We start from the raw sequence: 16,562 nt of genomic DNA on the forward strand, positions 1-16,562 counted from the left end.
AGGAGGTATTGAAGATAAATGTGTGTAAAGCTATTTCTACATGCACTGTTCAAAGGCTCCTTCTAAAATCCTTTTACTTCCTCAGTGCTTAAAATAAACCACAAGTGAGCTTTCTAATGACCTTAATGCAAAAAGTATACATATGTATATGTGTGTGTATATATATATATATTAAATCTTAGCTATTCTTTTACTGCCTAGTGCCTGCCTAAAACTTGGTTGTAGGAGAGAATCAATTCTGTATTTCTGGTGATATTAGGAAAAAAGAAGATTTTATCTATCATGTTTAGCATAGACTTGTATATAAAATTTCAAAACATCTTGATGTTTATTCCAAACCAAGCTAAACTCAAAATTTACCAAGAGGCATGTTGTTCTAAGTACTTATGTTAATATTCTCTTCTAGCCTTCTGGTAAAAATGTCCCTAAGCTTGGCACTTGACTAACCTCTCCTTTTTGAAACTCATCGGCTTTTGATACGATATAATCCTTTCTCTCCATCTTTCTGACAATTCTAGACCATTTCCTTCACTTTCAAATAATCAAAGCCCTTCACTTCAGTCTCTCCTGAGCAGTCTTCACTATGCTAACCTTGGTGTATTAGCGAATTCACCCATTTTACCCTAAGCATCAGCCCAATTAGATTTGACATCCTTTTATTTGAAGGTTATAAGAAAATACAATAATGACTACATTTACTGATAATTACAATTGGTTTAAATTTAAAATAACTATATAAGTGCAAGTGAAAAAAATCAATATTCAAGGGGCTGATATTGTAACTCTAGGACAATAATCTTATTTGTCACTAACTTCAACCTAGTTCCTTAAAAGAGCAAAATCTTTTACCTTTGTTTATTATCATTTATATAATCATTCATCAGCCAAACATGGAAGAAAAATATGTGTTATGTTTCTTTGAATTTTATGAGATCAACAAAAATGATACAAATTATTCTTTAAAGATTATTTATTTATTTGAAAAAGACAGAGATAGGCAGAGAGAGCACAAGAGGGGAGGAGAGGGAGAAGCAAGCTCCCTGCTGAGCCAGGAGCCCCATGCTGGACTCGATCCCAGGACCCTGGGATCATGACCTGAGCCGAAGGCAGACGCTTAACTGGCTGAGCCACCCAGGCACCCCTCAAATTATTAATCAACCTTTGATGATTTATTATTATTTATTATTATATTTATTTATTTATTATGCCATACCGTGAACTAGCTTGTTCAATAACTAGCTCTCCTCATTTGTTCTTACTTTCTCTCCTGAATATAGAGAATCTCCTTGTTATCTTCAATAATAACAATAAGCATTTTTTGATCAGCATCTAATAGCAAAGCTGTGTGCTAGAAACCGAACATGCAAAGATATACTATTGTCTCTCAGGAAGTTTACGATACAGTTGATTAAAAAAACTGTATGAAAATACAAATAAAAGGCCAGGCAGCATACAAGTGGCAAGAGGGTGATCTTAATAGTAATAAGGGATTGTGAAGGAGGAAGAAGTTTCCTGATGTTAGGACAATCCAAGACAACATGACAAAGGTCCTGGGATTAAATCGGGGCCTCACTGCAAAATGACTAGAATCTGGTCAACAATGAAACAGACAGCAATTTACTGAAAAAAATGAAGAAAAGTTTTGGGCGTTCTGGATAAAAGAAACACACTGAGAGAGTAATAGGCTACAAGAAAGGTGCTATGAGACCAAAAGCAGTCCAACAGGCAAGCAGGGGAACAGGTAGGCGCTTACTTCTCAAGATATTTATCACTTGATATGATATTCATATGGCCTCACTAGCTTCTGGAACAGCTCCGCTCTTAACATTTGAACAATTTATTGCCTAATTATTCCATTTGCCCTTTTGAAGAGTCTCTCTGCAGGACACTTTCTGAGAGTGAGAGCACAAAAAGCGGGCCCTTGGAAAGTTATCCTTCCCCCATTGCATTAAAAGCAAAATAACCTTTCATCAAATGCTTTGTGACCATTTCGAATATTGAATTTGTATTTTAATTATGGAGTTCAACAGGAATATAGCCAGTGGGAAGGACTTAATTACAAATGATGTCTTTCGCATGGTTATGCCCGCAATCCCACGGGATGCTTTAATGAAGTTCTGAGCCCTCAGACAGGAAAGGTCAAATGGCTTTCCTCCCTCCCCCCCCACCTCAAAGTGCACATAGCTGCACCTTTATCCTCACAGATGTTCAACCAGGTATAATATTAGCCTGAGGCGAAAATTCCAGGAAACATGAACTCACAGGGTAGGAGATCTTTGGAATTCAGTGGAGAATAGAGCAGACTCTTTCAGAGTTTGAGGAGCAGATGAATTTAGATATCACCATTTGAATACAAATCTATATTTCATTAGAGGTATAATATGCCAGGAGGAATACCATTCTGCTTTCAAATTTAACACATATTAAAGATTCATGCTATTTTAGATTGATATTTTTTAAATGTTGAAAATGTTTCTGCTGTGTTTATACTATGCACTTATTTAAATTTGTATTAGTTTAAGCCAGATGAAATTGCCTTTTTGACAGGTCAAAAACGGTTGAATATTCCATTTTACCTGGTTCAACCTGAGCACTCAAGTTTTCTTACAATTAGCAAGAGAATGGAAAGTCACATTTTATAATACCATCCTGACCTAATTTTCATTCTTAAAAAATATTTTTGCATTATGCTAAATGTGCTGATATATAGATATATAGATACCCATTAGCTCTAAATTTGTGTTCATTTTCCTTGCACTGGACTTGATCTTCAACTTTGATTTTTAGGTTTTGCGTCTCTAGCACTAGTGAGGAAGCTTAAGGTAGAACCTTAAGTTACATTTCAAGCACATAAGTCATTTTAAAAATTAATATTGAAGAAAATACTTGGTTTTTCTTTAAACTTAAAAAAGCTGGCTAACCCTGCCTTCCCAAAACTAAACTAAAAATACCTCATATGCCATGAAAGACATGAGTGTCCACATGGATTACTAATATTAATAATTAGAGGGAATCTTCATATACAGAATACAGATATTTGGGTCTCCTCATTTTTTTTTTTACAACTTACACCTTCGTAAAATATTTGGTCATGAAATACATTTGTATTTATTTAGTTACTTGATTTGATTCTTTAACCAAAGCTTATTAATATGCATATTATTATAATAATGGTATAATTATAATGCATAATTATAACAACCGGTCACAGTAATGTCTATCTCTATAAACCATTATTTAGGTGAGCATTAGTTAATTCAAACATAAAAAATTTTAAGACTCTTAAAGCTGATTCCACTGTAAACTTTAAATAATTACTAAAACATGAAACTAAAAATGAGGGGCACCTGGGTGGCTCAGTCAGTTAAGCGTCTGCATTTGGCTCAGGCGATGATCTCAAGGTCCTGGAATCGACTCCCACGTCGGGCTCCTTGATCAGTGGGGAGCCTGCTTCTCCATCTGCCTGCTGCTCCCCATGCTTGTGTCCACTCTCTCTCTGACAAATAAATAAATAAAATCTTAAAAAAAAAAAAACTAAAAATGAATGGAAATATGAATCAAGTCAATTAAATTGTCTGAATAACACTTAAAACACACACTATTGGTAGGTTAAATACTTGTGATTAAAAATACTAGAGATCATTTAACAAAATAAGACTGATGAATCACAGACTTGTACCCCTGAAACAAATAATACATTATATGTTAATTAAAACAACAACAACAACAAAAAGACTTGTAACGAGGTACCTGGGAAAGGGAGCTAGGAAATAGGAGTAGGAAAGGACTGACAAGATAATTCTTGTCTGGAACATCAGTCGTAAGCAGCTGTCATTGTTTCTGAAAGCTTATCTCAATTGGTGGGGTTATACCTGAAATTGAAACAAACAAAAATTCTAGAGTATTTCACTGTGGTCCCACTGAATTAGGAAACAGATGTCTTGTGTGGCTAACAATTTCTGAAGAGAATGCAGTACATTCTTCCAATGCTCGGCTGGAATAAATGTATGGGTCAGACCACGAAATAAAGGGAACAAGTGCCAGCCATGGGCCAGCTGGTCTGATGTGCTCCCCAGGCAACGCCCAGAAATTAGGTTTTTAATAAAAGTTGAAAGAACAAGATTTGTGTTTAACCTATCTTTATATGATTTCATAGCCATATACCACCAGCCTCTCCATCTTTATGAAGCCGTGATATAAAAATTGTAAGATATTTGTTTTTAACTCTAATTCCTTTATGGTCCTCAAAATACGAATCATCCTGAACATTTACAAGAAATATCATAAACACTCTCCTCATAGTTGAAAAGCAGAGATGTATCTTATTTTTATTGGCAGTTCATGAGGGGGCCTACAGTATAACAGCTGTCTCAGTAGCCATTAAATTAACGACAGAACATTGCAAAACTTTTAGCGCCTTGTTTTCTGTGGGGGAGAAATAGAAAAAATGACTGAAGAGGCATCTTGCCCAGGTTTGGGAATGACTGTACAGGAAAGGTGTTGAATTGACTGTTGGAGGGTTCATTCTCAATTCTTTCCGTTTGAATATGACTGTCTTCATTCAGTGAGGGTTTGCGGGTGTTGGATTTTGTTTTCCTAACAAAATCTTTCCAAGAGGCACGTGTGGATTTACCACACACCGGCATGGAGGACGACGAGTCTGGGGGCGAGAACCAGTGAAATACGTCCAGGAAAAGCGGGGAAGATTTTTTTAAATGTATTTTAAGATCTCTTTCCCGCCTCTCGCCAAAGGGGAAGCCACGACCGGGGTTGAGGCTTAGGCTTTATCTCTAAGACAATAGCGCCTCTCGCCGCCTCGGGCACAGCTCCGATCTCGCGCCCCGTCCGGCCCGCGCCCCTGTCCTTACCTGCCCCCCTGCCCAGCCAGCTCATATGCCCCACGAGTCTCCTGCCCCACGGACGTGTCCGCCTCACTGGTTCCCGCGTCTCGCCCGCGCCTCTGTCCCACGGACGCCCCTACTCCTACTAGCCCCGGCCGCACCAGTCCCTCTGCTCATCAGTCCTCCGGCCCGCCAGACCCTCTGCCCCCCCGGGTCCCCCCTGCCCCTGCAGCGCCCCCGCGAAGCTGAGGCGGTGGTCGTGAGGAGCCCGCAGTCCTGCCTGCGCGCCCCCGCCTGCGCACCCCCACCCCGGCCCTCGGGCGGGAACAGGCGCTGCCGCGAGCCACTGGACGTCTCCCAACGCCCCGCGCGCGAGGTGCCCGGCTCCCCCGGCTCTCGGGCAAGCCAGCCCGCGTCTCGCCTCCTCCTTGGCTCGGGGCCCCTCGGCTTGTTTGCTTGTCCTCATCCCCGGGCCAGCCCCGCTCCCTCCCGGCTGCTTCAACAGCCGTTTGCTTCCTGCGGTGTGTTTCTTTTTTTCCCCTCCTAGGCTCCATCAAAGGTGGCTCTGTTATTGAAATATGAAGCCATTTCCTCTCCAAAACCCTTGGTTACTCAAGGCGGGAATCAATGGACCTATATACTCTCCCAGGAGTTATAAATAAACGTCTATTTGTTCAGGAGGCGTTTTCCCGCGTGTCCCAGCATCTTTCCCAGTGGTTATTTTAGGGTGTCTGTGTGTCTGCGTGTCTGTGTGTCTATGTGTGTGTGCACCCGCGCGCGCGCCCCGTGCCCATCTGGTTCTAATCCTGGGTATGGATCCATAAGCCAACCCCACCCATCTCGTCTGCCCCTCGCATTCCTCACTCTATAAATAAATCCAGGTTCTTTGAGCTCTGTCATCCAGGGATACAATAGCAGTTGTTTGCTAACGGAGATTCAAACCCAATATCGATATTGAGTTCAGTAAACAAGAAAATACACTTCTTGCAATTTGGGTGGAAAGGCATCTCCAGTTTAGGAAACCTCGTCTGCTGTTGTCATAATTGCCTCTCTACCTAGTCACCCTGGATCTACTGGGAAAAGGGAGACGGAAAAGCTAGGACATCTTCTACCTTTAGATTTTCCTTTTAACAGAGGCTAAAAAGCAAAGCGAAAAAGTACTGTCCTGGCGTTTCTGCCTCACACCGCTGCGCCCTAGATGATTCTCCCGACCCCTTGCCCCAGCCTCTCTGGGGTAAGGGTGCAGGAGGTGTGGCGTGGGTGGGGGCTTGTGGCTGTAGCTGCTGCTTTCCCTGAACCCCTGAGCAGGATACTCCGGGATCTGAGCAGAGTGGAAAGTCATCTAAGAAGCTGCTGTTTCACAAGATCTGGGCACAGAGCTGCCCCTCCCTTCCTCCCTGAAGTTTGCATGAAGTGCACGTTAGGCTGTAATTAGGGGATCTGGGAGGAGAACTTTCCTGGTGACGCTTTGCTTTTCTTCTGCTCTTGGTGAGAAAGTGCCTCCTTCTTCCCAGGACCAGGACCTCTGCCATCCAGCGCCACAAAGAGACATTCTGCGCGCACACACACACACACACACACACACACACACACACACAAACACACACACACACACACTTGCCCAGAGACAAACTTAAGGTGAGGAGAAAGAGCGCTAGCTTCACTTGATCTCCAGGCTCCAACCTCAGCAGGACTTGAGAGCATCTGAACTTCTGGATTTCAGGACAAGGTAAAAACTTCCATAAATTTTTCACTCTTCCTCTCAAACCTTGGTGCCTTGAAGATTTCAGAGAGCATACATATTATGATGTATATATACATTAAAACAAATTTTCTTCTTTTCTTTTGAGTTTAACATGACATTCAACTTTTTTAAAAAAGAGCCATATTGTCAGATAAAATACTGAATTGCAATAAAAAAGGTCAGTCTAGGTTGGGGTAAGGATTAACTCTAGTATCCTGGCTTTTGCTCCTGCTACTAAATCTGGTTAGGCGCATGGTTTCCAAGTGGTGGCTTTTCCATCTGGGTTTCAACAAGCATTTTTATGGCACCTGAGATGAAAAAAAGAATAGTATAGGTTGAAGGATATGCTGAAGAATGGGGATGTCCATTCCAGATTTAAGAGTTTTGTTTTAGGGAGTATATAGGTTTGGGTGGAAAAGAAAGTGACTGTAATCATAGGTAATACCTGTTAGATTGATAATCTTTGAGATGTTACCAATTTTGGTCCCCGCTGTTCCAGTTAATTGTGAAATTAAGATCAGAGAGTTATGACGCATTTCATACATTGAATGATGTTGATAATTAATTTTAAGGTACTAAAAATATTTTAAAGGCAGAGTTGTTAAGATTATTATTAAAAGTTACTTAAAGGATTTACGTGTTGAGACTGTTCACCACTCTAAGCAAATCTGAACACTTTGGGGCTTAAATGAAGTTTTCTTCCACTGAATTTGACTGTTGTGTTCAAAATGAGATGGTTTATTATTTTGAAAATATGTTATTTTATTTTCATCTATCACTGGAAAAACACACTGAGTGGCCAGTACATGTGGGGATTTTTAGGGTGGAAAGTGTTCCTGTACATGTTCCAATGTGATGTCATAAAATCAAACATACTGGCTGGCATCTTGGAAGCTAACGGTTCTTAAGAAATAAAGCCCGTGAATTAATTTGTAAGTGAAATGTAATATTTATCCATTACAAATGTAGTTTCTGGTAATCATTCTATTTGATTATTTCAGGGTACTAAATTGCAGTAATTTTATACACACTTCCGTGACTTCAGTATTTCAATGGAATCATAAAATGGGAACATTGTTCTATCAAAAATGTATTAGAGTAGTTCTCTCTGGATAACTTTTAGTGTGATAATCCTCATATCAGTGCTTAACTTCAGTTCCATTTATTTCTACTAATAAAGAAGTTTTCAATTCCATTCAGTAAACTAGAATGTACGCCAGAGGTCTGTTGAGCATTTACTAGTCTTTAATCATTTGGGGGCTCTCTGTTCTCAATAATTCAATTGTTTAAGCTGAGAGAATGTTTTACATTTTTGGTAACCTCTTCACAAAATTGGAACAACTTTTAAAATGGGAAAACTAGATAAGTAGAAGTAATTCTTCTTAAACTTCATTAAATGAGAAAGAAACCAACAACCTCAAATGGTGGCTGGTCCCCAGGGAGAATGTACCCAGAGGCCGGTGTTCCAGAAGTGTCCTGGGGGTCTGAGCTTTCCATGAGAAACAAAACAGAGAAGACCATCGTGTTCTTATAAAGTGAGCCATTGATTTATTGTCAGGGGGCCCTGTCTCTCGGAGGAATGACTGACGCTGTAATTTAGAAGTACTGAAGAGACTCACAGAGAAGAATCAGTTCATGATGTCCCTGGTGGTTTCACTTCCTCTTCCTTTGGGAGCAAGTAACACATCCAGGATGAATGCGTTTGGCAGAATATGCAGAAAGATACCTTAGGAGTAGATGGTTTACCAAAGTCCTGCCTTTTAACACCTTGGTCGCTGAATACTGGTAGTTTCTGAAGAGTTGAAAAAATCTTTAAATCTTAAGGTAGAACTGTTTCTGGAAAAATGAACGCGAATCCTTTTTCAGGAAATAACTCCCTTTTCCAGAAAACACTAGTGCTGGTTTTCTTTTCATTTCCTTTTGCTTGTTCCCCATGCATGTTTTATTTTCCAGATTACCTTTTTAAGATAATGGTCTTCCACCAATTAAAATGCCAACAAACGCAAAGCAAATTTGGAAATAACTTTTACATCAGAGTCTTCTGTTACCTCTAGTTAATTTTCCAACATTCTGGATTCATTAGTAACCATGGTACTTGGTCTGTGTTATTTAAATGTACTTAGTCTGTTATTTAAAGGTGACAAAATATTGTTGGAGGAAAATGGGGAGGGATGAAACCTGAAAATACTTAGGATTTTAATCAATAGTGTTTAAGGAGAATTAGAGGAAACAGCTGGTTAAACAAATATTAGGTGTAGAGTGGACGTGATGGCATAAATTAATAATGCAGCTCTTTATTTCCACCATGAAAGGTAGGCTCTGTGATGGTTCAGTGTGTTAAGTACGGTCCCTGTGTGCCACCTAGTGGTTGAGTCGAAGAAGGCTTTCTCACCAGCCTCCTTCTCTCCAAAAACTTCAGAGACTTCTGTCTGTTGACATTCAACACTAACTGCATGCCAGACGTTGGGGTAGGTGCTCACAGTAGAAAATACAGCAAGTGACTTTTATATAATTTAAAAATCAAGGCACCACTTAACTGTTGATTAAATTCCCGGTGGCTGCATTTAAAATCAGTTTACTCTTTCCTGGGTAATTTACCGTCAACTTTCTGCCTCCATGAGGATATAGTTTAATAACTGTGACTCACTTCTAATAGAGAATGTGTTTTTTTTACAGAGATGTCATGACCTAGTTCAAGAAAGGATGGGGAGACTTTGAATCTTGAATCTCTGTTTCTTATATGGAAATATGTTTCTGTAAAGTTCAGTGTTGCTGAGTTAAATGGGTAAATAATTACTAGCTTAAAAGGCTAGCACACAGATACTAGCACGTATTACATCCTCTCTAGATATTTTTTCCATTAAATGTAAAAGGATAGTAGTAAAATTGTTTGGGGGTACTAAAGGTATTGGCGTCAAACACTAATAATTAGGATGGAGAACAACTTCTTCAATACCTGTGGTTCATATGCAGCTTTGAAGCAGGAACACTGCTTTCATTGAATTGACATGATAGAAACAAAATCCTAGAAAAGAACTATTAGAAGGAAAAGGACTGTTTGAAAGAAGCATCAGGATATCATAGATTAATCCATCAGAATATTGCACTGAGAATTTTGAAAAACTTTTCTCCAGGAGGTATGTGAATTGTTATTCCAAGTGGCTTTTTGCAAGATCTATGACTTAATGGCAGCAGTGTCAAGTGCATCAGCATTAATCAAGACAAATTCTGAAATTCACATTGGAAGGTAAAATGCCTCGGTAAGAAAAAAAAATGATTAATGGGTTACTCACTGAGTGAGCTCTAGGGGTGTCATCCACAAATTGAGTTAGGCCTGCTGGTGTGGAATGGAAGCGTCCTGGTTAGGGGACTTTGGTTTTCTGTATAGCAGTGAGACCTACATGGGAAAAGAAGGAGAGCCTCTCATTAAGTGCTTTTTCATTAATGCCACAAAATTATAGCCTGAGTTGATCAGAGGTGGTGGCTGGAAGCACTATCAATCATGTAAAAGAAAGCATATTATCTTAATTCTTATTTCCAATAAGTTGTTATGCACAAGAAACAAACCATTCCGTTGACAATTTCATTTGACCATCCTCGTGATTTAGAATGAATCCCATACTTGTACTTCAAGGACGTAGAAGTCAGAACTTCAGACATGGGTTGGAAATGTGTCATTCATGGTTTCAGATGGCTTACTGATACTAGTCAAGAACAACTTTATGAGAGAGAACCTGCCACGCTCTCCGAAATGGGCTGCTGCTACTGGGTTCTCGGTGATATCATATAGAGTAGGTCCACCTGATGGCTTCTCCCAGCGATGGGGACCCGCGGGGGGCTGCTGGTAGTGAAGAGTTCTTGGCCACATTCAGATCCAGCCAGGATTTGTTTCAAGTAGCAAATGGTGCTGGACTATTTTGAGCTTCTATTCATTGTTTTATAGTTTAACAGGGGGTGAGAGAGTGACGCCGAGATTGGGGGGCAGCGGCGGGGGGGGGGGGGGCGGGGGGGATTGCTAGAAGGCCAGGAGGCTATTTGCAAAACAAGGCAAAACAAAAACAAACTGGCAAAATGAAAGTCACAGAACACTGACTACATACAGTTCTGGGATTGGTTCTCAGACTTGGAAGGGCAACAGAAATTTCCCCTCTTGTCCAACCTATCTTAACCCAGAGAGAACACAAATCACTTGATTTGTCACTAAATTCCAATTACGATACTCCAGTTATTGTATTTATTGTATTAAATTGTATTTATTGTATTAAATAAAATCCAATTAAGTTAAATAACAAATTATTTTTATGGTAAATCTGGATTTTCCTAAACTTATCCTAAAGTTTCGTGGATAATATCTTGGATCAGTCTCCACCTATACTGTGTGAATTTTTCTCATTCTGACTCTCTTATCATCTTATCAAATGATCATCTCATTTGATCATTCATGCACTCATTTCTTCATTCAACAAACATTTATTAAATATTTGCTATTTGCCAGGCGCTGTGCTAGTGCTATGTGCTGGGACCCTCGCTTTATACCATGAAAATTCATTCTAAAAAATTCAGAACATCAAAATTGACTGATAATGAATCTAAAACGCTGCAGGGTCCTGAGGTACACGGAACAGCAGAGGTAACAGAAACAAGCAGAAAGTTCTAGCCTCACAGTTTTTGTATTAAGAGAATTTTGAGCATGCATCTTTAAAATCATCTTCCTTGTTTGCTATCTAGCGGAGTGGATAAGAACTTCGGTTTCTGGTTGTGTGGCCACAGATGGGCCTGGGGGGGGGGAAGTCCCGACCCTGCAGACCTCCAGGAGGGCAAGGCTTCCAATAATCTGTCTGCTTGGATGGACAGGACAAGCAAAAATTCATTTGCACACATTGCGGTCTGCCAGTTGGCACCTACAATCCGGACTGAACACAGACTGATTTCGCGCTGACCGTTTGCACCAGGCCCCACGCTAGGTGCTGCAGAGTGGGTGGCGCAAGGAGCTCGCAAGCTAGCCGGTAAGACAGATGGACGCACGTCGGGAAGCTCTAGTAAAATTTGCCACGTAGGTGAAGTTAGGCTTCCTAGTCTCCCGAGTCTCTTTTCTTGGCCTGTCTCCAAACGTTCCACCCCGCCTCTCTCATAAAGTGAGACTCCTGCTTTCTCCCCCCACCCCGGAGGAGCTGATACTTCTCTGGTTTATTGATTTCTTGACTGATTACACTTCAGTGTGAATGAGCTTCACTCATGCATTTACATTTCAAGCCTTTTATGTCTCCAAAGTAAATGTTTTGTTTTCTGTGAAAAGAATTTCAAACATTCGGGGGCCTTCCTATCCTTACACCAAAGGGTGTAATTAAGCCGATTTAGTCCTCCATGGTCTTCAATCTCTCCGTTACCCCATTCCATATGTGAGGCTAGAGGACTCCCTCAAGGCCCATTTCTAGAGATGTGAAGGATCTTGGGTCCTGTTAATGATTGACTCCTTTCGTGGAACCTGATCAACCTGTCCTTTCACCCTCTCCCCAGAGCTGTGCTGGGACCAAGTTTCCCCTCCCCCACCTGGAGGGGCCTCCAAAGCCCATCCCTTTGAACACTTCTGCTTACTTCGCCAAAACCTGCTCTCAAGTCCTCTCGGCCCTTCATCGCCGTGTTTGGGTTGCCGCCCCTGAACAGGGAGAGCACCTAGACCGTCTTACGCTCTACCTCTTGAGGCTTCGGGCCACCCTAAATGTCCAGGTCCAGGTTGCCCTAGGGAGCAACAGGAATCCACATATTTGGCCCAAGGACTCCTCTAAGTGAAGGGGCTGAGGGAAGAAGATGAAATATGCATAGGGTAAGTGTAGGAACTAGCCACCATGTTGAAAATATGGGTCAAAGTCAATATATTTTAAAATATGTACTTTGCTACAGTTGGTGACAGAAAAATTTAGACATTGGTGTCGAGTATAGATTCTGGAAAACTACGGGGGAAAACAATGAAGATTTGCTTTGCCTTTACATAAGGAACGCTAATCAGAGTCATTCGTGTAAATTCCTTCCCATTTTATGTTTAATTTACATAGAACATAATGAGAACCATATTTTATTAGTTGTTCTCATTGATTATGTTCCTTTGATTATGCCACCATAGTTTGGTACTCCTGGAAGATACTGAAGATGTGCTCACCACTTTTTAAATTGCCAGGACTGATAACCCAGATTTAGAGATTTCCTTCCCTTCTTCCCTGAGGCCTAGAGGACAAGGATCTTTGGTCTACATTATTCCCCTAGCTGGGAGATCTAGAAGCCAGAAATTCAGTAGGGGGCTTACCAATGCTTACTCCTGTTATCAGGGCCCAGTACAGGGCAGAACACGGGGCTTTTAGGGTCTCCTGGCCTTTTAATCCAAGTGCCTATATTCCAGATGTCCGAACACTTCCCAAACTCAGGCTATTCCCTGACTCAGCGTCTGTTTCCTTTTTAGTCTTCTGAGCTGTCAGTGTTGTTAAATGCATAAAATCTTCCCAGGTTGAAATAATAATTGGTATACAATGAATAATGTAAATAGAATTAATCAATAATTTCAATAAATCTCTAAATTTAAGGAAAGCAAGACTAGAGGCTGGAAATGAGTTGAGAGAGGCCCTGAAACCGTGTAGGCATGTTCTAATAAGGATGCGTGTATTGGATGGAAGAGAGAAGTCAAGGATAGTGTGATTGTTTCAGGGGCAGATGATAACATAAAGATGTGACAGACTAAGATTAAGAATGAAGGAAGAATAAAAATTTCTGGGAGAATATGGCGAATCTAATTTAGGAAGAACCCACGTGAGTTGAATGTATATATCTTCAGCACAGGGAAGAAGTTGTGGCTGAAAATAGAGATTTGGAAGTCTTCAGTATTAAAATGGGAGTTGAAAATCACATGGAAGAGGGAAGGAGATCACCCAGGAAAGAACAAAGGGGAAAACAGCTGACCATGAACTGAAACCCAGGGAAAAAAACTATTAAAATTGGGTTTTCCATTGTTTGCGCGTTATCTTTACTTGTATTTTATCCACTATAAATGTCCACTGAGTTGGATAACATCAGTGTGTTATTAATCTTTATATCTCAGAGTCTTAGTAAGTCCCCTGCATATAGAAGGTGCCAGACATGTTTGTTGAATTAAATGAAATGGCATTTCCGAGCCTTGATACTCTAATGACAGATTTTCATAATGATAACTCTGAACCTGGGTAAGACCCCAAAATGTCTGAATTGTATTTATTCAATTTTGTCCAACACTGAGCTAGCTTTAAATATATGTTGTTGCATTTTGTTGTTTAAAAATCAGTAATCAATGTGTGGTGTAGATGGTAATTCACCGGACGACTTGATTAACCTTAGCCCATGTTGTTTAGCTTAGCATACAAATGAGTTCGCCGCAGAATGCAGCCTAGTTCAGGTCCATTTATAATTCTTTTCCTAGTTCCTTGATCTTGAAGACCTCTAAACCTTAGAGCAGATTTGGAGCCCAGAATCCTGGATTTCTCTGGTTTTCCTAGCAACTTGCTCCCCCCCCCCCCCCAGTACTTCTCCTTCCCTCTGCCCTCCATACTACAGCTGCCATATAACATCCAAAGGATAATTGAATAATGTTAAGTATAAGTATGTCTCAAATATTTCATGGTACATACTTATGCTAATGAGATTATGTGTTGTTCATCTGAAGTCCACAGTTAGCTGGGTGTCCTGTTTTTTTTTTTTTAATGGCTAAATTAGATAACCCTACCCTACACTTAAGTTACTGTTACTAGAATATGGCAAACAAGAATTTCAACATCAGACTTCTGAACACTCTCCTTCTGAAAGTCAATAAATGAAGTCACTGAATCTCTCTTCACTAGTTAAATGTATTAAAAAGATAATCCAAATAAAATTAACTACGATATACCAATCAATGCAAATGTATCAAACATTTCTAATGATGGTGTTTTATATGTATAGCCTGTACGCTAATGGCTACATTAAGAATGCCGTAGATGTGTATTAGTGATCATGTGTTTTAGTCTATCTAAAATGTTTTCAAATAATGTACGTTAAAAAATTAAACTTTTTAATTTTCACTTTTTCAAGTTGGCAATAATAATAAAACAAGCAATTGTTTTTAAATGAAAAAAGTCTCCATTCATACATACATGTACAATGGGTATAAACTCCCAAATACTCTAACTGCAGAAATAGCTGAAAGGGATCTTTTCCCTTGTTAATTACGTCAGACTGTAGTTGTGCTGCCACCTTGTGGTGTGTTGAGGTATGATTCAACTTCACCAGGTCATTAACATACTTTCCCATTAACATTCGGTGAATGTTAAAATTATTCCTCAGGTGATTAATATTTTTCATTTTACCAAAGAATGCCATACATGTTATCGTTAGAAAGGGCTCTCAAGTATTTAATGCACGTATTTTCTAGAAGTTTAATGTATCATCTGCAAATTAGTAAATGATTCTTAAGATAATAAATTATGTCATTTAGTACTGTTTTATGTTTTATGACTGAATTTCAGTTGTATCTGCATGTATGTTAAGTTCACTTGACCTTTCAACCTGAATTTCCCATAAACTACTTGAACTTAACATGTCCAAAATTGAACTCATTATATTCCATATACCAAGCCTGGTCCATGCCATCTCTACATAGGTACCAAGGCCATATAATTTATTAGCTAAACCAAAACACTTTAAAAATGAAATGGGGTGCCTTACTAATTATTCCAGCAAAGTGGTTGTCTTATATGTAAGTTAAAAATCATCATAGTCTCAGTCACCCAAACTAGAATACTTGGATTTATGGACTACTGGTTTATCAAAATGACCTGGAACCTCCATCCAGACTTCCTCTCTTCCTTCTACCTGTTTGCTCCTTTTTTTTTTTTTCCCACCTTCTTCTCCGCTGTCCATCAGCTTGCCAACATTCTCACTGTCTTTGTCCTGTTGTCCTCAGAGTAACCCACCAGCCCCAAATCCTTTTTCAGGAAAATCTAACTGCCCCACTTCTTCCATACTTGCTCTAAATTGCTGGAACTGCTAGGAAAAACTCAGAGCACCCCGCAAATGGAGCCGCTGTATAGCTATTGTATCTGACTTCTATTGTAACTGGATTTCTACTGCTGTGTGGCAGCTCTACCATGTTTCTTACAAGTTTTGTTTCTTGAACCCCCTATAGCAGATGTTCAAGCCTCCCTAATTCATGCTGAAAACAGAAGCCACTCCTAGAAAGAATTCTGTCACTGTCCTACCTCCTACCACCAAAACTAGTCCTTGACCACCAGCACCCCCATATATTCTTTTTTCCCTTCTATTAGGAGAAAAAGGTGTCCTTTATCTTGAAGAGTCTACGGCTGACATTGTCCCCTGAGCTCTAGATGCCATGTCCCCCAGTCTTCTCAGAGATAGTCCCTATTAATTAAGCTTTTTCTCTCTTGTATCTTCAACCTCTCCCACTCTGGTTATTTCTTCTTAATGGCATTTAATCATGGTCATATCTTCTTGTCTTAAAAATATATAATTCTCCCTAATGTCACATACATTCTATCTACCAATCTTCCTCATTCCCATCAGAGCCAAACTTCATTAATTATCCATGCTCACTCTCTACCTCTTTGCACCATCCACTCCTCAACTCACAGCAATGTGCTTTCTCCCTCAACTACTCCAATGGAACGCTCCTCATTGGGGTCACCGATGATTTGTCTTCAATACGTTTTCTTTCTCCTAAATCAGAACTGCTCCCAGTTTTAACTAGTGTAGTAAATGACACCATTTCCTCTCCACTCTATTTCCAAAACCAGAAAGGCAGCAGTCACCCTGTTGATCGTACCCCATAAACATCTCTTCAATATATACATCCTTTTCTATCTTCAGTAGCACAAACCTTACCCTCTGTGACCATCCTCTCTTGCCCAAGTTCCTGCAAACCTTGCCATTTGTTTTCTGCATCTCCCATCTTCGTGCTTTCTAAT

The 16,562-nt window shown here is 40.0% G+C and overlaps 1 protein-coding gene across 2 annotated transcripts in view; it reads left to right on the top strand.

Moving 5' to 3' along the window:
- The first annotated feature begins 6,297 nt into the window (after positions 1–6,297).
- The window catches only part of HAPLN1 (hyaluronan and proteoglycan link protein 1), a 71,518-nt gene continuing 61,253 nt past the window's right edge, over positions 6,298–16,562 (top strand). Inside the window, exon 1 of one of the 2 annotated variants that reach the window (XM_045796327.2) lies at positions 6,298–6,570. The gene's annotated coding sequence lies outside the window, so the exon portion shown is untranslated. The remainder of the gene's footprint in view (positions 6,571–16,562) is intronic. The other variant, XM_045796325.2, reaches the window with a different exon arrangement.

This window comes from Ursus americanus, chromosome 5 (genome assembly GCF_024610735.1).
Source record: "Ursus americanus isolate L20-20 chromosome 5, mUrsAme1.1.p, whole genome shotgun sequence".
Lineage (NCBI taxonomy): Eukaryota > Metazoa > Chordata > Mammalia > Carnivora > Ursidae > Ursus > Ursus americanus.